Source organism: Pantherophis guttatus, chromosome 4 (genome assembly GCF_059756535.1).
Source record: "Pantherophis guttatus breed Tessera chromosome 4, ASM5975653v1, whole genome shotgun sequence".
In the NCBI taxonomy this organism is placed as follows: Eukaryota; Metazoa; Chordata; class Lepidosauria; order Squamata; family Colubridae; genus Pantherophis; species Pantherophis guttatus.
The window spans coordinates 79,119,894-79,146,862 of record NC_142066.1 but is presented as its reverse complement, the minus strand read 5'-3'; the positions used below and the strand labels follow the sequence as shown (position 1 = coordinate 79,146,862).

Here is a 26,969-nt window from a genome sequence, read left to right as displayed (position 1 = left end):
TAAAATAAACAAATGTCTAACTATGACTCAAGCCCAGTTATACAGTGGGAACACCCACCTGAGTAACTATGACTCCAGTGCAGACTTCTGGAAGGGTTGGGCCTAAAGACTCTGACCACGCCCCACGAAAAAAATCCAGTCGATTGCATTGGCAAATCCTGAACCAGCAACAGGTCCAACTGCTCAGGCCGACGCCCAGAAACCAACTGAGCTGTGCAGGTCAACTAGAATTCATCAGCGCCCCGCCTATCTACGTGACAATGTTTGTAAATAGTTAAATGATTGGACATTGTTTCATCTGGGAATGTAGAGGTGTTGAATATTAAGTAGGAGGGAGCATAGGCTTCACTCAGGTCCACCAATCTGGAAAATATTCAAACACTATTGGCTGACCTCTCTGACAGCTCCCTATAAAAGGGAGAGCAGTCAGACAAGCCAGTTACTGAGTTGCATTGATCTACTAATGAAGAGCTGTTGTTACGATTTATATTGATATTGTTTCCTGATTGCTTATTTGTAACCTATGACTATCATTAAGTGTTGTACCTTAAGATTTTTGATGAACGTATCTTTTCTTTTATGTACACTGAGAGCATATGCACCAAGACAAATTTTTTGTGTGTCCAATCACACTTGGCCAATAAAAATTCTATTCTAGTCTATTCTATTACTGTGAGAGCTGTGTCCTGTCTCTTCCATGATAAGATTTGGATGAACCAACGCTTCTAGAGTGGAGAGCCAGATCGGTATTTTCATATAGTTCTGGTTTTTATTTTATTTTATTCCATACTCCCAATAGGGCCTGTCGTATATCGTGTCTTTGGAAGTATTGGTGTGCCACTTGTCTTCCATACCAGAGGAATGCATGCCACCCTGCTTGAATATCATGACTTTCTAGTATTAATAATCTTTTGTTCCTTAAAGTTATCTATTCTTTCACCCAGTTGATAATATAATTCCCAGTCAGGCAAACCAAACCCTCCTCTTTCCTTGGACTCTTGGAGTAATTTCAATTTAATTCTTAACTTCTTCCCTTGCCATATAAATTTTGACACTATTTTATTCAAATTATCAAAATATTTTTTCTCTAATTTTATCAGTATGTTTTGAAATAGGAAGAGTAGTTTGGGCAGAACATTCATTTTTATTGCCGCTATTCAGCCCATAACGGAGAGTTGAATGGTCTTCCATCTCTCCAGATCTGCCTTTATTTGATTTATTAATTTAATATAATTGTCCTCCTTTATCAATGTATACCTTGCCATCAAGTAAATCCCTAGGTACTTCATCTTCTTTGCTAATTGAATATTTATTCCCTTAGTCAAATCATCTTTCTGTTTATTTGTCATGTTCTTGGCTATCATTTTAGTTTTCTCCTTATTTATTTTTAGTCCAGCTACTTCTCCATATTCCTCCAATACCTCTATAAGTCTCAGGCCCGATTTCAGTGACTCCTCTAAAATGAAGACTAAGTCATCTGCAAAAGCTTGCAATTTATAACTCTCTCTTTTAATTTTCAATCCTTTGATCTGCATATCTTTTTGAATTATTCTCATCAATACTTCCAAAGTCAACATAAACAACAATGGTGCTTCACAGAACGCCCATTTGCACAATCTTTTGGGCTGACAGCTAGCCCTGCCCCTCTCATTTTAGCCTTTACTTTCAATATCCTCTTCAAATCCTCCTTCATTGCCTCATACCTTTCCAGTTTCATATGCTCCTTCTTCATGATGCAGATGTCCCTTGGGTCTGCTACATATATCACTATGACTGTCTTCTGGTCTTTATGTACTATTACAATGTTTGATTGACTGACCAGTATCTTCCTATCCATCTGTATCTGGAAGCCCTAGAGCAGCGGTTCTCAACCTGGGGATTGCGACCCTTTTGGGGGTCGAACGGCCATTTCACAGGGGTCGCCAAAGCCCTCTCTCGCCCCCCCCCCCACGCCTTCACTCACCCTCACCCTCTGCCTCTGTTGGATCGCCCGGTCACTGTTCGCTTACCCCGCCCACTCCCAATCTATTGCTGCCTCCAGAGTCCCAGCTGATGGCTAGAGGGAAAAAAAACTTTAAATTCTTGCCGTGGGGCTTCAAAGAGCTAGCTGCAAAGAGGTAAATTCCTGGAGCAGATTTTTTTACCCCTAGCTATGCTGAAAAAGCGAAATTGAAAGTAAGCAGGCTGCAACGTGACAAAATGAGGCAGAGAGATTTCTTTTTCTTTTTCCTCACCAAAAAAGGTAGGTGCAAAACTGCAAACAATGGGAAATTTAGGGCAAAAGAGGAGAGTTCAAGATTTTAAAACACAAAAGAAAAAAAGCTCTATTTGACTAGGGAATTGTAATAATTGAGATACTATTAATTGTATATAGTGTTGAAAGCAGAAATGGTTAAGTTGTGGTTTGGAGGAATATATGGGGGAAATTATTTGGTTTATTATTATTGGTAAATATAATTATTTGATTTGTAAGAAATTGGATTGCATGGAAATAATTGGAATATTCATGTTCATATTGATTAATATACAAAAAAGATAGTTATATAACTAATTGATTTATATTAAAATGTTGAATTTGTATTAAACAACTGTATTACATAATTAACCAATGTGAGGATGGATATAAAAATAGATGACAATGCGAAGGGGTATAATATAGAATAGAAGGGAAAAATTGAATTTGATTAAGATTAGGGATGAGGATGAAGGGTAATATTGTTTTTTTAAAAAATAGATGAGGAATAAATATGGTAAAAAGGAAATATAGAAATTGTAAATTTAATTGAAATGACTAAATACTGTGTTGGAAGAAATATCCTTCTGGGTTCTGCTCCAAGTGGGGAAAAAGACACTGGAAACATGGAGACTGCTTGGAAAGATGGTTTAATGGTGGACAGGATCACATGGCTTGATGGGGCCCATTGTGTTAGTTTCTGTTGCTATTGTGTTGCAAATGTCCTTTGACAAAGGATTGACTTTCTGCCTCTGGCCCATTAACAAAGGGTGGGGGGCAGGAAGGTGGGAGCTGCTTTGTCTGTAAAATATGCTTCTCCATTTGTCATCCAGGTAGGGAAATATAATATTCTGCCTTTTTAATATTTCCCAAAATATTTCATTCTTCTAGGAAAGGGGTGGGTGCTAACCTCCTACAACTGTTTAAATTTGTGAACCGGCCAAATACTCTGTTCAAAGAAAATACGTTGTATGTTTGTATGTGTGTTTCTAATTATTGCTATTTATTGCTATTTGTTCTCTTTTATTCTTTAAAGTTTAACAATTCATTCTTTATCTTAATATCTTAATATTTGTTTGGGGTTGGCTTTCTTCCCTTTCATCTTTTTTATTGTACAGCAATCTTTCTCCTCAAACCTACCACCTCTGTCTTTTCTTTCTTTCTTACTTTCTCTTCCCCCCCCCTCTTCTTCTTCTCCCTACTTCTTCTTTCTTTCTCTTTCTCCTCCTCTCTTCCTCCCTCTCTTACCTTCACTCCTACTCTAATTTCCCTTCCCTTCCTTCATCCCTCTCTATTGCTGTATCCTTTTATGCATATGGACTACTCAGAGGGCTGAAAAAGTTATTTTTGACTGGTCCTCACACTTTTGACCAGTCCTCGAATTTACGACTGTCCTCACATTTTACGTTTTTTGCCCTATCTTATACCTTGTTGAAGAGAAGCAGTTGTGAAATGAGTGACATGGTTGTTAAGAATGCTGCACAGGCATAAATGTGAGGATGGTCATAAGTGTGAAGACCAGTCAAAAGTGTGAGGACCTGTCAGAAATGACTTTTTTCAGCCCTCTGAGTAGTCCCTATACATATAGCCATGGCCACCCGGTCACATGACCAGCTAGCCACGCCCACCCAGTCACATGACCTCCAAGCCACACCCACAAAATAAGCCACACCCACAGAACCGGTAGTAAAAAAATTTAGAACCCACCCTTGGTTGGGGGTCACCACAACATGAGGAACTGTATTAAAGGGTCGCGGCATTAGGAAGGTTGAGAACCACTGCCCTAGAGGATCTTAGCCCTGATATTCTCCATGACCATCTAACACCAGCTACTTGATTGTGGTGCGTAATACATGCTACTTCTTCCTGCATCTTTGCAAAGGCGTTGAGGCCTCTTTGCATAATTTGTACCTTGGGTCTTTCTAGTATGGTAGACCCCAGCTTCTATGGATCTTATGCTTAGTGCCCATTCTTGTGCTACTACCATGTTTCCCCAAAAATAAGACCTGGCCTTGTTTTCTTTTTTGCTTGAAAATAAGCACAAATACCATTAATTCTGAGAGTGGAGACAGAGGTGGGGGAAGAAGACATGTGATCCAGATGTTCTGCATGGCTGCCTGACTCACAGGAAGCTCACGGAGGCTTGGCAGGGGCAGGCAGGGGCAGAAGCATGTGGGATGGGGTAGGCAGATGATCTCGATGCCCTGTGTGGGTGCCTGTTTGGCATGGCCACAGGGAAGCCAAGAGATGGTGGGATAGAGTGGGCAGCATGTTGGGATTGCTTCTGCCTCCACCTGGCTCTGCTGTACACTTTTCATCCAGAGGGATATGAAGCTTTGTCTGCTTGCAAAGGGGATCTTTTCTCGGAGCGCAACAGAGACACACACACACGCTCCAAAGGCAGCCTGACTCTCAGTGCCACAGATTCCAAGAAAGGATTCCAATACAGTTCCCAACAGGATTCAGAAGTTCAGGCTATCATTGGCTGACTGACAGGGAGACAAATAGCTGTCTGCCACACCTATTTGTCTCTGCCCCCTGTCTTTTATCCCCAGAGCTAGGGTGGGGCTTAGCTAGCAGCGGTGGGTCTTCCTTCTCAAAGACTGGCCCAAAGCTTCCAGCTGCTCTCCTCGCCTTTGCCTTCTGCACATCCGCACATCAGGCATGGGACCCTCTTCCTCATCATCCACCTCCGGACCTTGGGGCTGTTGATTCTCCATCTGGGGGCTGATGGACAGTCTAAGCTCTGCCTCTGTCTCTATCTCTGACAGCTCCATTCCTCTTCCCTCTCAGAGCTCTCAGATTGCCTTGATGCTGGCCCCAACTTCCACTCCACCTCCTCATCTGATTCAACTGCCAGAGGGGCCAGTGGCCAACAGGCAACAGTACGTCCCCTTTGCAAGCAAACAAAGCTTTGAGTCTCCGTCATTTCTTTGTCCGGATGAAAAGTGTTTGGTTGCCTATCAGGTGCTTGGGAACAGAGCAAATTGCTCTGAAAACATCAAGTGAAGGAAATGGAAGTAATCTGGGGAAAGTGGCCAGATGACTCTGAAGTGACCAAGGAGTGGGTGGGTCATGGGGAAAATCTTTCCTAAAAATCCTAAGTGTGTGAGAGTGAAAGAGGAACAAAAGAGCAAGTGAAGGAGGAGGGTGCCTTCACCTTCTGAACCCCTCTTCTCTGTCTGGGTTCTGCTTTTCCCACCCTGAATTCTTGATGGGCATCTTGAGTGGAAAGGGGCAGGAAGGAGACCAAAGTGGCCAGGAAATAAGGAGGGCAATCCACAGATGCCCATAGGTTGATAAACTGGGGTGGGGATGAGCAATTTGTGCTGTCCTGCCCCACAGCTGGCAAGCTGGTGCCAGGAAATTCTTGAGACTTCCCCAGGAATGCCGGGAAGGGGAGTAAAAGGGTGCCGCAACAAAGATTTGGGATGTCGGGCGAGAGGGGTAGATGAGGAAAAATCCATCCCAGCACTCACTCTCTTTGTTTATGAGGATTCTTCGGGATAGAGAATAAAGACTTGGGAAGGAAGCACACAGGTTTGGCTGCAGTGGGATATACTGGTTGAATATGTAGCATGTGTTGTGTCTCCTTTGCAGAAGGTAGGGGGGCTGTTCCGATCAGCATGTAGCATGGGGGATAAGAGAAGAAAGAGAGAAAGCCTCTTGATTCCTGTGCATGTCTTTTCACTTCTCTCTCTCTCTCTCTCTCTCTCTCTCTCTCTCTCTCTCTCTCTCTCTCTCTCTCTCTCTCTCTCTCTCTCTCTCTCTTTCTGTGTGTGTGTGTGTGTGTGTGTGTGTGTGTGTGTGTGTGTGTGTGTGTGTGTTGGGGAGTGGAGCAGAGCTCTTCCCGAGTCTTCTTGCTGCCCTGAAAATATGTAGTGATTGCTGTGTGGCTAGGGTGGGCATGGCCAGCTCAATGTCACTCATGTCAGGGGCACCTCTAGTGGCCCAGGCAGGGCTGGGGGATCCATTGTCTCCAGTGGAGGAAGAAGAGATCAGAGAGAGCATCAATTCCTTGTCCTCCAAAGGAGCCTTGCCGTCCTTCTCAGGCCATGCAGAGGACCCCTGCACAGGCTATCTAGAGCCCTAGGCAATGGAGGGCAAGTGCCCAGTCTGGCCCTCAAGCTCCCAGGACACTGGGACCCCACAGACCAGACCAGAACTGCTTTCCCGAAAAAGTGCCTAACTGCACTTACCTCCTCCATGAGGCTGCTGCTGCTGTTCTCGCTCTTCTTGGCTAGGTAGTTCATGGTGTGTGTGGAAGGGCAAATTGTGTGGGTCAGAGGGAGGCCCACTCCCTCTCCACGCAAGGAAACCCGGCTTGCCAAACCAAAGAATGCTCAGTGATAGGATGGGAGACCACCTGGAGAGGTCAGGAGGAGGAGACAAGGGGATGGCAAAAGGGCAGCAGGGCTGCTGGTGGCCATGTGCTAAAGCAAGACCTTCTTTCCTTCCTTCCTTCCTTCCTTCCTTCCTTCCTTCCTTCCTTCCTTCCTTCCTTCCTTCCTTCCTTCCTTCCTTTTCTTCCTTTTCCTTCCCTCTTCATTCTTCTTTCTTCTTCCTTCCCCTCTTCCCGTCTTTTTCCTTCCTTGCACTCTTCCTATCTTTCCTTCCTTTTCTTTGTCATTTTGCTTTCCATTTCTCCTTTCCTGTCTCTTCTCAGATAGTCAAATGCCAAAGGGGAAACATTTCTTGATGCCTCCTTGCCTTGTGATCAAATGCCACTTTGATAGTAGCTTGTTTTGCTAGAACTCTGTCAGCAAAAACGGACTCTGGGTTCCGTATTCAGCCATGATGGCCTCCTGCAGCTTCTGCCAGCAAAAATGGAGCTCGGATGGGCTGCACGTGGTCCTCCTGAGCTCCATTTTTGCTGGCAGAAGCAACATGGGCCAGTCCTTCACTGTTTCCAGGGTGGCCCCATGGACCAGATCTAAGGACCCTGCAGGCCCCTGGACTAAATGTCCTCCAAGGTCCCTTACAACTCTATTATTCTGTTCTGTTATTCTCTTATTCTTTCTATGATTGTGTATCCATTCCATGAAGACCAATGTCCAGAATGATACAAGATCGCCTTCCATGAACAGGGATTGGACTAAAAGATCTCCAAGGTCATTTCCAATCCTTTTATTGTATTTTCTATGTCCAGGCTAGGTGCTATCCAGGTCTTCATGTTCATCACCCACCCATGCTGGGTGTTTGCTACTCTAATGGTGATTGGGAGATTGTAAAGGTTTGTTCTCAGGTCTTACACTTTGCCACTTTGCCACTTTGCCTAGTTTTATGTGTTTTCTCTTTTTCCCATGTGCTCTTCCAATACTATTCAGTTTTTTGTATTGGTGGCTCTGTTGTTACTGTATTGTTACACTGCACATGGGAGTAAATCTTGAATAGTTTTTGGAGAACAAGGCATTTATCTTCTTGACCTCTGCTTATCTAGTGTATCTCCGTAACCTGGTAGCCATTTCTGTGAGTCCTTATTTAATAGTTAATGGGACTTCAGATGGAGTCAGGCTCTTATATTTCTTCAGTAGCTGGGTCTTAATCCCTTAATCTACATACCCTTCTGTAGTTCCCCCATTTGAGTAATTTCTGTCTGAGCTGCCTTGATTTTAGCATTTAATTCATTTTCAGGTGCAAAGGTAGTGGTTGTGGTATGTATAGTTATTCTTCCAAATTTTGTAGCCAAGCATCTCCAGGATTACATATGTTACAATGTAAACCAGTTTATCCTTTGAGTTATGGTGGCAATAGTGATATTTATAATGGCTCTACTGCAGTGATGAAATCTGAACTGGTTTACTACCGGTTCGCTGGCTGCACATGTGCATCATGTGCCAAACATGAGCTCTGTGCACGCATGTGCAATGCACACCAATCACAGCTGTGTGCACATATGTGCAGTGCTTGCCAAAAAGGAGCCTTGGGAAGGTAAGTAGAACAGCGTGGGGTGGGGGGGGTGATCAGCTATGGCACGTGTCGGAAACTTTTAAAAAACTTTTTAAAAGCATTTTTTACTACTAGCTCGGGCAAATAGGTAGTAAAAAATGCTTTTAAAAAGTAAAAAAAAGAGGCTCCAACAATCACAGCTGTGCCTCGCAATCATCAGAACCTTTTAAAAACATTTTAAAAGCATTTTTTTTACTACCGGCTTGGGCGAATAGGTAGTAAAAAAATGCTTTAAAAAGGTATAAAAAAAAAAGGTGATCACGCGGCACAGCTGTGATCGTCAGAACCTTTTTTTTTTACTTTTTAAAGCATTTTTACTACCTATTCACCTAAACTGGTAGTAAAAAAATTCTTAAAAAGTAAAAAAAAAAGTTCTGACAATCAGCTGAGCGACGCACGATTGTCAGAACTTTTTTTTAAAGATAAAAGTGTTTATTTTTTTATATTCAAACAACCAAACACTACAAAATCAATTATCATACATCATTTTATCCCCACCCAATCCCCCCTCCCCAATTCCCCCCCTGACTTCCCAGAGCAAAAACAGGATATAGCATTTAATAAACATAAGCTAAAATATGCTAACTGTTACAGAATTCAAAACTCTCTCACACTTGTTAACTCCCCTTTTAAAAATTATACTTCAACCTTCCTTTTATAAATTCTCTTATCACATTTCGCATTTGTAAAAAAAAAACACCATAATCTTATTTTAAACATTTTAAAATCTCTTAATACATTAGCAGAACATTCTCCAAAATATAAGTTTCAAAACTTTCAAAAAGTTATCCATTAAATTTTAAGTTATCCACCTTTAAACTTCATACTTTAAAACTACAATAAAATTCAAAAAGTTATCCAACTTTAATTAAATCTTTTAACATCATGAGACAATCTCCAAAATATGACCAGTCTTTCTTTCTTTCTATATTTTTTCCAGTCCTCCTTCAATAATACTCTCTTCATCAGCATTGCTCCTCCCCCTGCTTTTATTTTTAAAAAAAATTGGGTTTGAAATTGTAGTTGGTGTGTCTTTGGAATTCGTTCTCTTCTTGGGGTTGTTTCCTTTAATTTGAAGCCCCCATTTCGACTCTTCCTGCATTTGTAGTCCAACAGTTCGTTCCTTAAATATTGATTCTGTCTGTAGAGCCAAAACTTGTCAAAATATTTATCAACCTGCAGTAAAGAGTCTTCTTGCTGTTTCTCAATTAATTGAATGGAAGCCTCTTCCAGAACCTCCATTTTCGGTATAATAACCTCCATTTTAGCCCCAACGGTGTCTCTTTTATCCTCCAAAGTCACATTATCCTGATTAATTTCTTCCTCTTTTCTAGCCAGCAAGTCATTATTATTCCCCAATTTAAAATCTTGAATAGTTCTTTTAATTATCTGTCTTATCTCAACAGTAAAAGATTTTAAAAAATCTTTTAAGTCCTTCGCAGTCACCACTTGTAAGTTTGCTGACTCATATAATCCATCTTTAATTTCAGCCATTTTTCAATTGTCTCTTTATGTTTGTATTAATTCGGCTATCAGGTCATTAAATCCAATTATTTTCCATGCAAATTAAGGATGTAAATTAGTTAAAATCAATACCACAGTCTTTTCCATTCCACTTCCACTTTAAATCTTTTTCTTGAATAACCCGATAGCTTTAACAATGTTACTGATGTTAACAAGGACTTTCACTTATAAGTTTCATTTTCACGCCCTAAGGCACCATCTTTCCCTTTTTAAACGGAGTTAACATACAATACTTGCATTTTTAATTTCCTGGATTAACTCTGCCAGCATCCAAAATCTAGAATCCAAATTCTTTATAATCTTTCTAGTTGCTTTGCTGGTGTGGTCGTGACACTTCGGTCTGCTTTTTTGTAAGCAATCTTGTCCCAGCTCCGGAGCTCTAAAGTGCTTTCAGGGAGCTCCCACCCTGCAAACCCCAGGCTTAAAAAAAAAAAGCCTGGGGGTCTAGGGGAGCTCTACCCAGACCCTTCTGCTCTTCTCTCCCCCTTTTTCCCTGGGAGAGAGTTTTTAAGCCACTAGACAGCTGATTTTTGCTGTTCTAGTGGCTATACAGAGTCACGGGGCTGGAGCTCTTAAAAGGAGCTCTGTCGGTGTTTCGCGGAGCCACCGGAACTGGAACTTTTTTTAAAAAAAAACATTTTTAACTACCAGTTCCGGAGAACTGATAGTAAAAAAAATGCTTAAAAGGTTTTTTAAAAAGTTCCGACAATCGTGCGTCGCTCAGTGATTGGCGGAACTTTTTTTTTTTTTTTTTGTACTACCGGTTTGGCAAACCAGTAGCATTTTTTACTACCGGTTCAAGCGAACTGGCCCAAACTGGTAGCATTTTACTCCTGCTCTACTGGCATATTCTAGCATCCTATCTGATGGTACTTCTCCACTGAACCTTGGTAACCAGTCTTGAGGATTGACTGTAGTTGTTGTGACTTGTCGGCTGCCAGGAGAGCTAGCTGCAGAATCAGATGAGGAGGAGGCTGAGGCAGAGCCTGGGCCTTCCATCCTCCCACAGGTGGAAAGGCAGCTGTCTTCAGAGCCTGAGCTGAGTGAAGGGGAGGAACAGATGGGGTCCATCCCAGATGTGCATATGTGCAGAGAGGAAAGGAGAGGAGAGCAAAGGAAAACAATAAGCCAGCTCTCAAGGAAAAGCAGACATGGACACTAGCAAGCCCCTCCCTGGCTGGGAAATAAATAGTAGGGGTTTGGGAGTGGCTATTTGCTTTTAGGATATGGCAAGCAATTCGGATTTCTTGGCCAGGTCTCTTGGGACTAATTACATTTGATTTTTGTTTATCCATGTGAATAAAAGACTGTTCCTATCCTATTTGATGGAATCCCTAGTGCCACATAATGGGGTGAGCTCCCGTTACTTGTCCCAGCTTCTGCCAATCCAGCAGTTCGAAAGTATGTAAAAAATGCAAGTAGAAAAATAGGGACCACTTTGGTGGGAAGGTAACGGCACTACATGAGCCTTTGGCATTTAGTCATGCTGGCCACATGACCATCGAGACGTCTTCAGACAGCACTGGCTCTTCGGCTTTGAAACAGAGATGAGCACCACCCCCTAGAGTCGGGAACAACTATTTATTTATTTATTTGTTTATTTATTTATTTGTTTATTTGTTTGTTTGTTTGTTTGTTTGTTTGTTTGTTTCAATTTCTATACCGCCCTTCTCCAAATAGGACTCAGGGCGGTGAACAGCCAAAGTAAAAAACAGGACATACAAAATTTAAAAACAGTTTAAAATAATTAAATATTTTGGCCGTAAATTAAAACAATCCAATTTAAAATCAATTTAAAATTTAACTCAAGCCAGCCCAGCTAGTTGAAATAAATAGGTCTTCAGGGCCCGACAAAAAATCCGGAGGTCTGTTATTGTACGTATCTCTGGGGGGAGGTTGTTCCAGAGGGTGGGCACCACCACAGAGAAGGCTCTCCCCCTGGGGGTCGCCAACCGACATTGTCTGGCGGACGGCACCCTGAGGAGGCCCACTCTGTGCGAGCGTACTGGCCGGTGGGAGGCTATTGGTGGCAGAAGGCGGTCTCGTAAATATCCCGGCCCTAACCAATGGAGCGCTTTAAAGGTGGTCACCAACACCTTGAAGCACACCCAGAAGACCACCGGGAGCCAGTGCAGCTCGCGCAGGAGAGGTGTCACATGGGAGCGCCTCGTCACCCCCATAATCCCCCGGGTGGCCGCGTTCTGGACCAGCTGGAACCTCCGGGTGCACCCCAGGGGGAGCCCCATGTAGAGAGCGTTGCAGTAGTCCAGGCAGGAAGTGACGAGTGCCTGAGTGACTGTGCGTAGGGAGTCCCGATCTAGAAAGGGGTGCAACTGGCGTATCAGGCGAACCTGATAAAAAGCCCCCCTGGCCACGGCCGTCAAATGATCTTCTAAAGACAGCCGTGCATCCAGGAGGATGCCCAAGTTGCAAGCCCTCTCCGTGGGGGCGAGTGATTCACCCCCAATAGCCAGCGATGGCATCAGCTGGCTATATCGGGACACCAGAAGCCACAGCCACTCGGTCTTGGAGGGGTTGAGTCGGAGCCTGTTTCTCCCCATCCAGGCCCGCATGGCCTCCAGGCACTGGGACATCACTTCAAGGGCATCGTTGGGGTGGCCTGGGGTGGAGATGTACAGCTGGGTATCATCAGCATACTGATGGAACTCCACCCCGAAGCCACGGATGATCTCACCCAGCGGTTTTACATAAATGTTGAACAGAAGGGGCGAGAGGACCGACCCTTGTGGCACCCCACAAGCAAGGTGCCTCGGGGTCGACCGCTACCCCCCTGTCAACACAGATTGCAACCGGTCAGAGAGGTAGGAGGAGAACCACCGCAGGACGGTGCCCCCCACTCCCAACCCCGCCAGCCGGTGCAACATGATACCATGATCGATGGTATCAAAAGCCGCTGAGAGGTCTAACAGGACCAGGATAGAGGAGCAACCCCTATCCCGAGCCCTCCAGAGATCATCCACCAACGCGACCAATGCCGTTTCCGTGCTGTGCCCAGGCTGGAAGCCGGACTGGAGCGGGTCTAGATAGACAGCTTCATCCAGGTACCGGGGAAGCTGTTGCGCCACCACACTCTCAACAACCTTTGCAATGAAGCGAAGGTTGGAGACTGGACGGTAGATAGCCAAAACAGCCGGATCCAGAGAGGGCTTCTTGAGGAGGGGCCTCACAACCGCTTCTTTCAAAGCGGCCGGCAGGACCCCCTCACTCAAAGAAGCTTTAACAATCTTCTGGAGCCAGCCTAGTGTCACCTCCCGGGAAGCCAGTACCAACCAGGAGGGACACGGGTCCAATAAACATGTGGTCGCATTCAGCTGTCCCAGGACCCTGTCCATGTCCTCGGGAGCTACACGATCGAACTCCCCCCAGATAACACTCTCAAGACCTGCCTCAGTCATCCCATCCGGACATACCCAGTCAGAGGCCAGCCCTTCCCGAATCTGAGCGATTTTGTCATACAGATACTGCACAAAATCCTCAGCTCGGCCCTGCAAGGGGTCATCCCGCACTTCCAGATGGAGGAGGGAGCGGGTCACCCTAAACAGGGCGGCCGGGCGATTATCTGATGACGTGATAAGAGTGGCAAAATAGCTAGTTTTCACCGCTTTCATCGCCACTAGGTAGGTCTTAATATGAGACCTCACCAGTGTTCGGTCAGATTCGGAGCGGCTGGTCCTCCAACTACTCTCCAGGCATCTTTTCCGGCGCTTCATCTCCCTAAGCTCCTTGGAGAACCAAGGAGCTAGGTGAGTTCGGTGCCGGGTCAGAGGCCGCAAAGGCACGACACGGTCCAAGGCCCCGGCAGCCGCACTATCCCAGGCGGCCACCAGTTCTTCAGCCGAGTCATGAGCCAGAATCTCAGGAAATGGCCCAAGCTCCATCTGGAACCTATCAGGATCCATCAGGCGCCTGGGGCGGAACCACCTGGTCGGTCCCGCCTCCCTGCGGTGGGGTGCAGGAGTTAGAAAGTCCAGTCAAAGGAGCGAGTGGTCAGACCATGACAAGGGTTCGATGGCTATATCCCCTATATCAAGGCCACTCAACCACTGACCAGAGACAAAATCTAAGTCCAGAGTGTGTCCCCCTGTGTGAGTGGGGTCATGAATTAACTGAGTAAGGTCCATGGCCGTCATGGAAGCCATGAACTCTCGAGCCACTTCAGATGTTTCACCGATAGATGGCAGGTTGAAATCCCCCATGATGACAAGTCTGGGGGTGTCCACCACCACCTCGGCTATAACGTTAAGCAGCTTGGGCAGGGCCGTTGCCACGTGGCAGGGAGCCAGGTACGTGACCAACAAGCCCATCTGTACTCCACGACCCCACTTCACAAAGAGGAACTCACATCCGGCTATCTGTGGAACAGTGGTCTCCCTTGGATCCAGACCTTCCTTTATAATAACTGCCACCCCCCCGCCCCTGCCCTGAGCCCTCGGCTGATGAAATGCACGGAAGCCTGGTGGGCATATATCCACGAGGGGGACTCCCCCCTCCTGGCCCAACCAGGTCTCCGTAATGCCCGCCAGGTCCGCCTCCCCCTCCTGAATAAGATGGTGAACGAGGGGGGTTTTATTAACAACGGACCTGGCGTTGCATAACATCAGCCGAAGGCTCTGGCCCTGAGAATCTGGACAACCTGGGGAACGAGGAAAGCATTGGGGACCAGAGTGCCCAATCGCTCTAAGATAGCGAGTGCGCATTCCCCGAACATGATGTGGTCCCCAGCTTCCGCCATATCTGCCCCTCCCACTCACTATACTGATGGAACAGCCCTCTTTAAATCGAACTCCAACCCCCTTCCCGACCTCCGGTTCTACGTCCCTGGTGTCATAGCCCTTCGCTGAGGCTGGTCTTGAACCCGGTTGATTTCCCCCAGAACCCACCCTAATCCCCCCCGAACCCCTTAAAATTTTAGTTAACCCACTAAAAAACCCACTTAAAAAACCCCTCAAACTCTTCTTTGCCGCATGCCATCTCTCGGGGCTCCAACGCCCGTCATCAAGCTAGGCCCTCGATAACGAAGAGGGCCAAACCTGCGAGAGAGGGGAATCTCGCAGGGCATGAAGGTCATTCACCGAGTACATCTAAACATCACGGGAGGTGATAGTCCATGGCCGATAACCAGGGGCCGATTTGATGTTATCACAGTCAGAAGGAGTGAAATGCCGGACTTCAATGGAATTCCAATGGAGCACGTGGGACCTCATTGCCCTCTCACGGCAATGGGGGGAGTAAAATGCTGTTTCGATCCGGCAAGGGGTGACCCAGCCCCCCTCTCACGGCGGCTGGTCAACCACGATCGTCCAAAAAAGAGCCGGAATTGGGACAGCAGCTGTAGACCCACTCTTGAGCCAAGACTTGAGCCCCCAGATGTAAACCTCCATTCAATGGAGGGAAAGAATGGGGTCAGGTCAGTCCACATAGTCCAAACAGGTTCAAACAGCGGAGATCATAACTGTCATAATTCCACATATGGCGAGGGAAACCTTTATCTTTACCTTAGCCTGTTAGAAAAGGGGTTTGTTTTTACTTGAGAATAAGTGGCTTATCGTTTCTTGCTAAGACTGAGTCAGAACAGGAGCTAGTTTATCCATGATTTTATGCCTCATATCAGTTGACATGTTCAGAAGGTGGCAGTGATGCTTCAATTGTTGCTTTATTTCTGGAACTTTGTAAATCTGGGATGTAATAAGTTTCTTTTCTGGGTCTTCTTGAGTTTGGGATGTAATGGGAAATTGGTCTGTCTCAAGTTGTGGGAGCAGATGCTTGCTCAATATGTTGAAATGTTGAATAATAGCTGTTTCTCAGTTAGTATGGATGCAGGTCTTCTATTAATCCATAGTGCTACTGTTATAGCAGCATACCATCAATTCCTGGTTCTTACTTGTCCATATTTTGGTTTGTTTGTTTGTTTGTTCCAATAGCCTAGTTATTGTAAGACAGTCCTGGTTCCCCAACATTTGGCACAGACCTTATTAATCCAGGCAACATCCAAGCCAGCATGATTCTTTTAGTTTGTGGCACTATTATATAAAATAAGCAGATGAAGTATTAGGGGTCTTTGCCCAAGGACACCTACTGGTAAAGTAGGTACTAGTCAGGTTTCAACCCCTGGTCTCCAATCAAAGGAAGTACTCCATCCACTATGCTTATTTTATGCTTATATCCATTTACTTTATGCTCATCCTATATTTTTATTACTTTCCTATTAGCATATTTCTCTGTCACAAATCATTTTGGAAATGAACTTTCATGAGCAATAATCCCTCCCTTCTGATCTATTCTGCACCAATATTATACAATTAATACAGACTTTTTAAATTGAATAAAGCATATTGGCAATATAGGTAATTTAAAGATTGTTTGAGAATAGTAGGTAAACTAATGCATAGTACTAGGGGTAGTTCCAATTAGGTAGATGATCCTATTTGTGCTACTTAAAAAAGAACATTCCAATGTATTATGATCTAGGCTATTAGTTTGTATCAGTGGTGAAATCTAAAATTTGTTACTACCGACTTCCGGTTTCCTTGTCTTCGGCGACGGCGGCGCTCTTTGAAGCTCCGCCAGCCCCGCCGCCTGTAGAGCCGCTTCGCGATCGAGAAGCGGCTCGAAAACTTCAAAATCCTGAGGATTGTTGGAGGAGAGATAGCAGGGCACAGGTCGAGCCCCTGTAACCCCCCAGGGAATCGTTTCTGGGGAGGAAACAGGCGCGGCTCCCTTCCAACCTGCTGAGACTCCGGGCGGCGTGGGACGATTCTGCTCCTGCAGAACAAGCCGGCTGCAGGAAACTTAAAACGAAAGAACCAGCTTTAATAAACAGTGAAACTACCTGAATCCTGAAATTTGGAAACGCAAGTATTAGCACTTTGTTGACTTTTCAATCTGAGACAATGCGAATGAGTGAAAGTGCTTTGAAAAAACATGGCGCCTAGCTTCAGAGTTAACGAGCCAGCGAGTGTGGATTGTTGAAGTTATTTTGTTTTGCTACAAAGTTTCCAAGTTGCTACTAAGCTGCCTTGCTTGTTATAAGAGAAATAACTGGGAAATTTTTTCCCTTTTCAATATTGGACTCTGTTTTATTTTAACCCTTGTTTGATCAAATCTGGGGGACTTTTTTAGAAGTCTTTGTGCAGGAGGGAAAGGAAAAGGAACTTCCCTCTTTAGAAAAACTAGATCACGAGCCAGGATGGCTTCAAAGAAGCAGGAAGGGAAGGCATTAGGGGGGGGATCCCCCACACACAAACAGCAAACGCAACTTCCCCCTGCTCAACAGCTACAAACTCAGAAAAAAGAATTTGATGTGGGAGATTTAAAAGAATTTATTTCTAAAACTCTGGATGACAAATTTCAAAAATGTCAACAGGAGATAGATGATAAATTTCAAAAATCACATCAGGAACTTATGCAGGAAATTAATGAAGTCAAAGACATGGTGAAACAGAATCAAAATAAGGTGACCAAAAAAATATCAGAAGTGGCGTCTGGCCTGGCAGAATTTATTGGGAAAGTTGATTATAAAGTTGAAGAATTCAAATCAGAAGTTAATGTCAAGATGAAAGACAATGATTATAAAATTGATGAAGTTGATAATAAAATGCAGAGAATTGATGATGAGATTGTTATGATACAATTCCGGGCAATGGAATTCGCCATACGGCTTCGGGGAATTCGAGAGGAGGAGAGACAGGATTTGAGACAAGTTTGTTCTGAAGCCTTGGCCAAGATTCTACAAGTTAATCCTGATGTGGTATTTCACAAAATAGATAAAATCTATAGAGTGAACTCTTGGGTGGCCAGACAAAGACAACTGCCTAGAGATGTGGTCATATACTTTACAGAAAGAGGAATTAGAAATGATATCCTGCAAAAATCTTTTTATACTTCTGTACAAGTGGGGGGTTCACGACTTCAAATCTTTAAAGAATTACCTCCTAAAATGCTGAAAGCCAGAAAAGAATTTGGTTTTCTTGTTAAGGAACTGAGAAATTTACAGATACCCTTCCGGTGGGACGCACCAGCTGGGTTAATTTTTAGATACAAGGGAGAAGGGTATCGGTTGAATACCGTGGAGAAGGCACAACACTTTTACACTACTATTCTTAAGGAAAGAACACCATCTCCACGTACATCCACAGTTTTGGAGATTAAAGAGAGTGAAGAGAGGCAATTGCAAGAACAGTCCAAGCAGGAATTAGAAGTAGTGCAAGGTGCAGAAGGAGGTTTTCTGAGTGAGCCCTTGTTGGATTCTTCTCCAATTTTGGATTTGATTCAGTTGACAGAAGTTAAAGATCAACGTATAACTAGAGCCCAATCCAAGCTACTTAAACAAAAGCAACAACAACAACAGGAAAGACAAGACAAGAAGGCAGTTAAGAGTATCGTACAAGAGAGTGGAGCTATGGGAGGAGCGAGATCGAAGCTCTCGGATGAACTTCAAATATTTTGCTCTGTGCTCCAGAAAGAGGCTGATGACCTTTAAGTGTCTATCTTGGAATGTCAGTGGGTTGAATTCAGCACAGAAAAGGAAGAAATTATTTACATATTTGAAACAATTTAATAATGATATAATATGTTTACAAGAAACGCATATCACAACTCAAGATCAAAAATATTTGATAAATTCAAAACTAGGAGCACATTATATATCTTCAACTTCGCAGAAAAAGAATGGTGTGGTTATTTATGTAAATAAAAAATTAACAGCGAAAGTTATAGAAGCAGATCAAGATGGTAGGTTTGTAGCAATTGAATTGCTCACAGCAAATGGTCAAATTCTTTTGATTGGAATTTATGCTCCCAACCAACAACAGGATTATTTTTACAAGATGTTACATACTAAAATATTGCAATGGGACTATAGATCTATTTTAATTATGGGAGACTGGAATGGAGTAATTGATTCTAAACTAGATAAAAAGAGCTTGGCAAAGTCTAGAATTAGATTACCACAGACTTTTTTTGATATGAAAGAAGATATGGAATTAAAAGATGTTTGGAGAATACATAATCCAAATGAATTGGACTATACTTTTTTTTCGGATAGACATAGATCTTTTTCTAGGATTGATTTTATCCTGTTGTCAAATGATCTACTTGTTAAGACAAAAAGAACAAAGATTTTTCCAAGAACTCTGACTGACCATAGCCCTGTATGGATAGAAATTGAGATGGATAAGGTTGAGAGACGTTCTTGGAGATTAAATGAGAACTTGTTTAGATATGAAAAAAATACAATAGAACTTAAAAAGCACTTGAAAGAATTTTTTGAAATAAATTTGAATAAAGGTACCCCAATTGAAATTGTTTGGGATGCAAGTAAAGCTTATATGAGAGGGGTACTCATCTACATGAACTCTAAACATAGACTGCTCCGACAAAAGAAAAGATCTGAGTTGGAAATGGAAATAAAGAATAAAGAACAGTTACTTATTAAAAATCCAACAGATGAAAGAATACGAAGTGCTATAAAACTTTTGAAAGATCAATTTCAAATGCTTATGGCGGAACAAGTTGCAACAAGTTTACAATATGCGAAGCATAATACATTTTGCAACGCTAACAAACCGGGCAGATGGTTGGCTTACACATTGAGGAAAAAACAAAGTATACGGACTATTGATAGTATTGATATTGGAGGGAAAGAAATCTTTCAACAAAAACTAATTAAAGAAGCTTTTGTGGATTATTATACTAAACTATATGCCAAAGAAGAGGTGCAGAATGGACTTATAGAAAAATATTTAAAGGATAAGAGAGTTACAAAAATTACTGATCAACAAAAGGAAAGAATGAATTATCCTATAACAGAGGAGGAGATAACAGCAGCAATTAAACAGCTAAAAACAGCCAAAGCTCCTGGCACGGATGGTTTGACTGCAGTGTATTACAAAACTTTACAAGCTGAAATGGTGGGACAACTTAGAGATTTATTTTGCAATATTCAACAAGGGGTAAAATACCCCCATCCTGGACAACTGCTTATATATCTTTGATACCAAAAGAACAAGTTGGTCCTAAAAAACCAGAGAACTACAGACCAATATCTCTTTTGAACACAGACTATAAAATTTACGCGAAGGTATTAGCCAACAGGTTGATGCCAGTAATCCAAAAGGTGATTCATGCGGACCAAGCGGGATTTATTGAGGGCAGATATATGAAGGACAATGTAAGGCAAGTAATAGACTTATTGGAATATCTTGATAAGAATAAACAGATTTCTGCAGTGCTGGTTTTTTTGGATGCGGAGAAGGCCTTTGATAGAGTGGATTGGAATTTTCTACTAAAGACTTTAAAAAAGATGGGCTTTGGGGACCAATTTATACAGGCGATCTCAGCAATTTATCAAGAGCAAAAAGCACAGATTATTATTAATGGAAGTTTGACGACAGAGTTTAAAATTGAAAAAGGAACAAGACAGGGATGTCCGTTGTCCCCACTTTTATTTATTTTAACATTGGAAGTCTTGCTAAATATAATACGGGACTCAAAAATTTTGAAAGGCATAATGATAAGGCAAGAGGATTATAGAATAAAGGCATTTGCAGATGATCTGGTGGTTACCCTATCACAACCAATGGAATCAATAATCTTGATGAACGACATTATACAAGACTATGGTAGAGTTTCAGGTTTTAGAGTGAACTCAAAAAAGACTAAAATGATAGTCAAAAATATGACACAAGATCGTAAACATGAGTTTGAAAGGAGGGCAGGTTTTGAAATTGTACCTAAGGTAAAATATCTTGGAGTTCAGGTTGCAGAATCAAACATGAAATTGTTTCAAAATAACTATGAGGTGTTGTGGCGAGAGGTTCAGAAAGACATGGAGACTTGGAAAAAGCTGCAACTGTCTTTACTTGGAAGAATAGCAGCAGTTAAGATGAACATTTTGCCAAGATTTCTGTTTTTGTTTCAAATGATTCCGGTGCTTAAAAGTGATAAACAACTGAAAGTTTGGCAAACTGGACTTAATAAGTTTGTCTGGAACGAGAAAAAGCCGAGAGTGAAATTGAAAATTATGCAAGATGTTCCAGAAAGAGGAGGCCTTAAACTTCCAAACCTACAGTTATATTATGATGCAGCAGCTTTAACTTTAACAAGTGATTGGTTTGGAAGTAAAAAGGCTGGAATATTGAATGCAGAAAGTTTTGATCTTGAATTTGGATGGCATGCTTACCTATTTTATGATGACAAAGTTGATAAAGTATTTAAAAGTCATATACTTAGAGACTCTTTGATGAGAGTTTGGAAGAAGCACCGACTCAAATGGGATTATAAAATACCGCTATGGCTGGATCTTGGTCATACCTTGTGGAATACAAATATAATGTCACTCGGGGGGTTTTTATACAAAGAGGTTCTTTTTACAGATGCGGGCAGATGGCAGTTGAAGACATTGCAGACACTGTTGGACGAAGGGATTAATTTAACCTGGTTACAATATAATCAATTACAATTGAGATGGAAAGAGGACCAAAAAACTGGTATTATGTTGCATGAGGAAGAATTGGTTAGACATATAAGAGAGAAAGGTCCAATGCATATTAAAAGGCTTTACAATGTTTTGCTAGAAAGGGATTCAGAAACGGAATTAGTTAAAGATTGTATGATTAAGTGGGCACAAAATTTTGAAGAACCAGTGATGTTGGAAACATGGGAAAAAATTTGGGTTCAGAATGTTAAATTTACACAGTCGCAGAATTTGAGGGAAAATTTTTATAAAATGTTTTATAGATGGCATCTAGATCCTAAAAAGTTGTCATGTATGTACCCTAATGTTCAGCCAAAATGTTGGAGATGTGAATGTTTGGATGCACGTATTATCATGTTTGGTGGACCTGTAGGAAAGTTAAGGCTTTTTGGATAAAAATATGGTGGGTCATGCAGAATGTTTTGAAGAAAAAAATTCAATTTTCTCCACAATTGTTTTTATTGGGTATAGTTAAGGGTTTTACACGGGGTGAAATAAAATTAATATTGTATATGATAACAGCAGCAAGATTGTTGATAGGTAAATATTGGAAGAATGAAGCTTTGCCTACTATCGAGGAATGGACTTTGAAGATGGCCAGTTTTGCAGAGATGGCGAAGATTTCAGCATATTTAAAAGATTGTTCACAAGAGACTTATGAATGGGAATGGAAAAGGTGGATAGAATATGTTCAGAACAAATACCAAACTAGAAAGTACCAAATAGCTTTTATTTGAAAACAATGTATTAGAAATATTTTAATGTAAAGAGATAAAGAGGGAAAATTATATAGGGGGAGGGATGGGTTCAGGTATATATATCAGTAGTTATGAGTATATAATAGGGAAGTCTGGGGGGGAGGGTTAGGGAGGGCTAGGGAGGACGGGAAGTTTGGGGAGGGAGGTGGGGGGGTGAAAAAAAGGGGTGAAAATGTAATTGTAAAACTTTTGCAATAAAATTTGTTACTACCAGTTCTGTGGGCATGGCTTGGTGGGGGGGTTGTAATGTGACTGGGTGGACATGGCCAATTTTTTTTTTTTACTTTTAAAATCATTTTTTCTACAACCTCTTCAGCGAAGAAGTTGTAAAAAAATGCTTTCAAAAGGCTCTGACAATCCCAGCTGAGTTGCCTGCCTTTTTTTCTTTTAAAAGCCTCTACCAATCAGGCAACTCAGCTTGGCTCGTCAGAGGCTTTTAAAAGCATTTTTAGAAAAAAAATGTTTTTAAAAGCCTTTAATGATTCCACCTGAGCTGCACAATAATCAGAGGCTTTTCTTTTTACTTTTAAAAGCATTTTTTTCGGCCGAAGGGGTTGTAGAAAAAATGCTTTTAAATTTTTTTTTAAAAAGCCTCTGATAATTACGCGAGTCAGCTGGGCATGGGGGGGGCAGGGATTTTTGCTACCAGTTTCCGAACCACCTGCCTCCATCGCTACCAGATCAGGCGATCTGGTCTGAACCGGGAGCATTTCACCCCTGTTTGTATGTATGGCCATATAGTAGAAGAGAATATATGTAGCACAGGGTTGAAATGTAAAGTCCTTGATGCTCTCTGAGCTTGTTTGTTACTTTGCAGACATTTCTAATCAAGGCATGAAGCAATTGCAAACAAATAACCAAGTTTAAAGAGCACCAAGGACTCCACAGCTCCATACAAATTAACAACAACAGGATAAGCTTACAATTAAAGATAATGTCTCTGTCAGGATGGGGTTGAGGGTTGTCCCCGAACTGTGAATCAGCTCACGAGCAAACACACTAGGACTGAAATAAAACTAGCAGAGGAGTCTTGTATAAAAATATACTTTACTTCAAAATGTTTAAAAAACACTATATCTTTAAAAAAGCACATTAATAAAAAAGTCTTATCTTGGTTAAATGAAGCCAGGCCATCTCCCTAAATTCATCTCCACAATACTGAAACAGTCCATAAGAAAAAACTAACATGACATTAAACAGCTTCGGTGTCGATACATCATCGAGGTGGTAGAAGGGCAGCAGCGTAGGCTTCACAGCTAAAAGTCACCTGTGAAAAACAATTCAATCAGCAAACATGGCTTGAAGCTCCTGGGAGGGAAACTGTCCAGCAGCAACAATTCAGATGTTGGCTTGTGTGCTTCAACTCAGCAAAAAGCAAGCCGAAATTGGAGACTTCAAAAGGTTCTCAGCTATCTCAACTCACAGTTGGACCTAGCTCCGTGGGAGTATCTTTACACAGCTTTTCAGCTCCTTTTCTGCTGCTATCTCTGCTGCAGCCGTCAGGACTCTTTATCTGAGTTCTCCTCCCTTCTGCAGCTCTGCTCTGAGCTCTGCGTCCAGATGCTTAAGCACTGGCTCTGCATCTAGGCCTAAACAGTGTCTAGGCCCGAATAGCAAGCAGAAAGGTCCTTGCTTATATGGGGAGTTAACCTGCAATTAACTAGGGTGGGGAAGGCTTGCAGTTAATTGCAAACAGGAGATGGCTTGATTGGATCCATACTGTTTGTGACTGATCAAGTAGCTACAGCAATCCTGAAAACACTCGTGACAATCCCCTTCTCTGTGGCTATTTGATTTGATAACAAACATACATACATCATTGAATATACACATCAACGGTCAGTACATTTTACATAGCCATCGATATTTTACTCAGGAGATAATGGTGTTGATCACGAGGCAACTCCATATCCATAGCGGCAAGCCATTTTTGTTGTTCATAATTAGGTAAGGCCAGCACATCCTCATATTTCTGAGGTGTGGCCGAAACCTGATTGACTGAGGTAATGAAATCATCGTACCTCCTAGGTTTGTTGCCTCTGGTAGATCTAACTGGCCTGTCTCCAGGTGCATCATTCGCATCAGAGTCATCTGATGGATCATCTTCCTCATGATCTTCATAGTGTGTCTCTGAAGCTGGATGCCTATCCTTCCCAGCCATCCCCATCTTACGCTTTAATATCCCTTTCACGGGTAAATGGGATGCACGCTTCCCAGAACTAGATGTATCGCTATCGTCAGGTAGATTCTCTGATACATCCTCCGTCTGTTTATCAAAACTACGGGAAGGGTTCTGAGTGAGAATCTCATTAGCATGGATCTTACTCCAATTAGCCCCTTTGGGAAAGGTAGCAGACCTCGATATAACCAGCTTCCCATTCGGGTACGCAAACCTAAATGCCTTGGAGCCCTGCTCATAACCAACGAATCTCAGCTTAACTGAGATTCGATCTCTTTTCCTCCTGAGCTCCTTTGGGACATGAACATCAGCCATCACCCCGAAAACGTGGAGGTGTGCCAAACTAGGGTTATGACCATATAGCACCTCATATGGGGTCTTCTGCGCCACGCTAGACCACACTCGATTTAAGGTGTAATTTGCGTATCTGACCACTTCCACCCAGTACGCGAAGTTTAGTTCGGCATCCTTTAGGGCACACCGCATCATCGTCTGTAGTACGCCATAGCGTCATTCTATGACGCCATTCTGAAATGCGGAGTAAGGTGTGGTGCGTAAATGGATTATGCCCTTACTCCTCAACCAGCTAGAAAACTGACTTGAATTAAATTCAGTCCTCTGTCAGTTAAGATCTTCTTAACCCTGACTTTATGCTGGTTCTCGACTAAGCTACAGAACTCTTTGAACTTAGCCAATGTTTCCTTTTTAGACGTTAAGGGAAAGACGAACCCAAATCTACTGTGGTCGTCAACTATGGTAAGGAAGTACTGTCTCTTGCCAATGGAAGGTGCGAATGGACCTACCAAATCCATATGGACAAGCTGGAACACATGTTCGGAGTACCTCTCAGACCTCTTGGGCGCAGATGTCACTTTCAGTTTCACACTCCTGCAAATTGAACAATCTAGAAACGTGTTACAATTATTGATCTTGGTTCCCCTTGAGTGTTCGGTTACCTTTTTCACTATAGGAAAACTCACATGACCTAACCTGCAATGCACCAGATGAGCGCATTCATTGTGCAACGGTTCACCTATAGAAACTGTATTGGCATTCTCAGGTTCCTTATTATTTGACTTTAAATTAAAACTTACAAACCTTTTATCTTTAATATTAACTTTACAATCATTATTATAAGACTTCCTCTGTTGAGAGTCTTGATACTCACTACCCAATTCTAACTGGGATCCATTATTACTACCAGATGAGATAGTATAATTGCTAGCACTAAATGCCTCAGCATTCGCATTGGGGGAATAGTAAGGCAAACCACCTATCTTCAACACCTCCCCAATCACACATTTGTTATTTGTAATTACAGCTGTTCCTTCTGAAAATAGAATCTCTATTCTGGGATTCTCACATAGCCTCATTAAGCTTAGCAAATTATGGTCTATCTCAGGTACATACAATGCTTCATTAATTTCTCCTATCCCAGGAATATAAATATCTCCAATGCCAACAACATTCACCTTTTTACTGTTTGCAACTTTGACCATGGATTTATGCCTTCTCATGTTAACAAACAACCTTCGGTCACCCACAACATGGTTACTAGTGCCACTATCCATTAACCATAGTTGCTCACACTGTTCCCTCGTAAGTTCCGACTCAGTAGTTTCTACTATGCCTACAGAACCATCATTAAACCTAAGATTGTTCCTTTTGTTGCCTCTATTTGGCCATTTACCACTTCTCTGGTTAGGAACATCTCCACTTGATTTTCTGCCTGGAGGAAATGACCTATTTTTACACTTACTACCAGAAGGTCTCCTTGGACATGCCCTGGCATTCACATTTCATGGGCAATCCCTTCTGTAATGTTCTCTTGAACCACAGTTGAAGCATTCTCCGATAGTATATGCTCTATCTGAACTATCGGGCCTTCTTAAGGGTTTTTCTTTCTTGTGGAAAGATGCCCTACTTTTTCGCAAGTTATCTTCTGCTATTAATTTACCAGATAGCACTTCTAGAGATAAATTGTTGTAATTGACATTATCCAATTGTGATATAAAATTATCCCACTAGAATCAAGGGAATTGATTATAACGGTAATGAGGGTTTGTTCAGACACTGTTTCCTCCCTCAACATCAACTCCTCCCTTAACCTGTTTAACTCACATAAGTATTCATTAATATCTACTCCTGCCTTCAACCTTGCAGAATAAAACTCCCTGTAAATTCTGTTTGTGGCATGGGAGCTTTTAAAATAAAATAACTTATGCAGTTTTACCCAAACTTCTGTTACAGTCAGGTTATAAGGTATACTGGGATATAAAGCAGGATCAAAGGACATCAATAGGATACAAAAGGCCTTATGATGTAAAAGATCAACTTCCAAGGACCATGGTCTAGGTGGGGGTTTTAACAACAACGATAAAACAAGTCATTAAGATGACTTGAATACTCTTAACCCATTCCTTAAAATTTCCTCCACCCACACTTGAACTTTTAAAATTAGGAGGAAGAAACGGTACATTGTTAAACATATAAACAGACATTGATTGATGTCCAGGGTGTGGTCCGTCCTGGAATGGGCAATAAGGCATTGGAATGGAAGCAAACAGCACAGTGTCTTCCATCTGGCATTCTGACAATTGTTCCTCCCCATGGGAGGGATTAAAACCTCACGTTGTGTGGATGCAAAGCTTGTTCTGGTTTGATTACAAGAGTTCGAGGGGCCTCTCTGATGCTCATCTCTAGGAAGCTTCGGACGCACTCCTAGATTCCTATCTCCAGTTGAGGCAGCCTCTGGAATCGCCCTGGATGTCAGTGTTGTCACAGATGGATATGTCCCACTCGTGGCGTGCGCTGAATTGATCGCGGACATCA

At 42.5% G+C, this 26,969-nt stretch overlaps 1 protein-coding gene across 8 annotated transcripts in view; it reads left to right on the top strand.

Moving 5' to 3' along the window:
- NME8 (NME/NM23 family member 8) overlaps positions 1-26,969 on the top strand; it is a 318,092-nt gene that overhangs the window by 148,803 nt on the left and 142,320 nt on the right. The window lies entirely within an intron of this gene.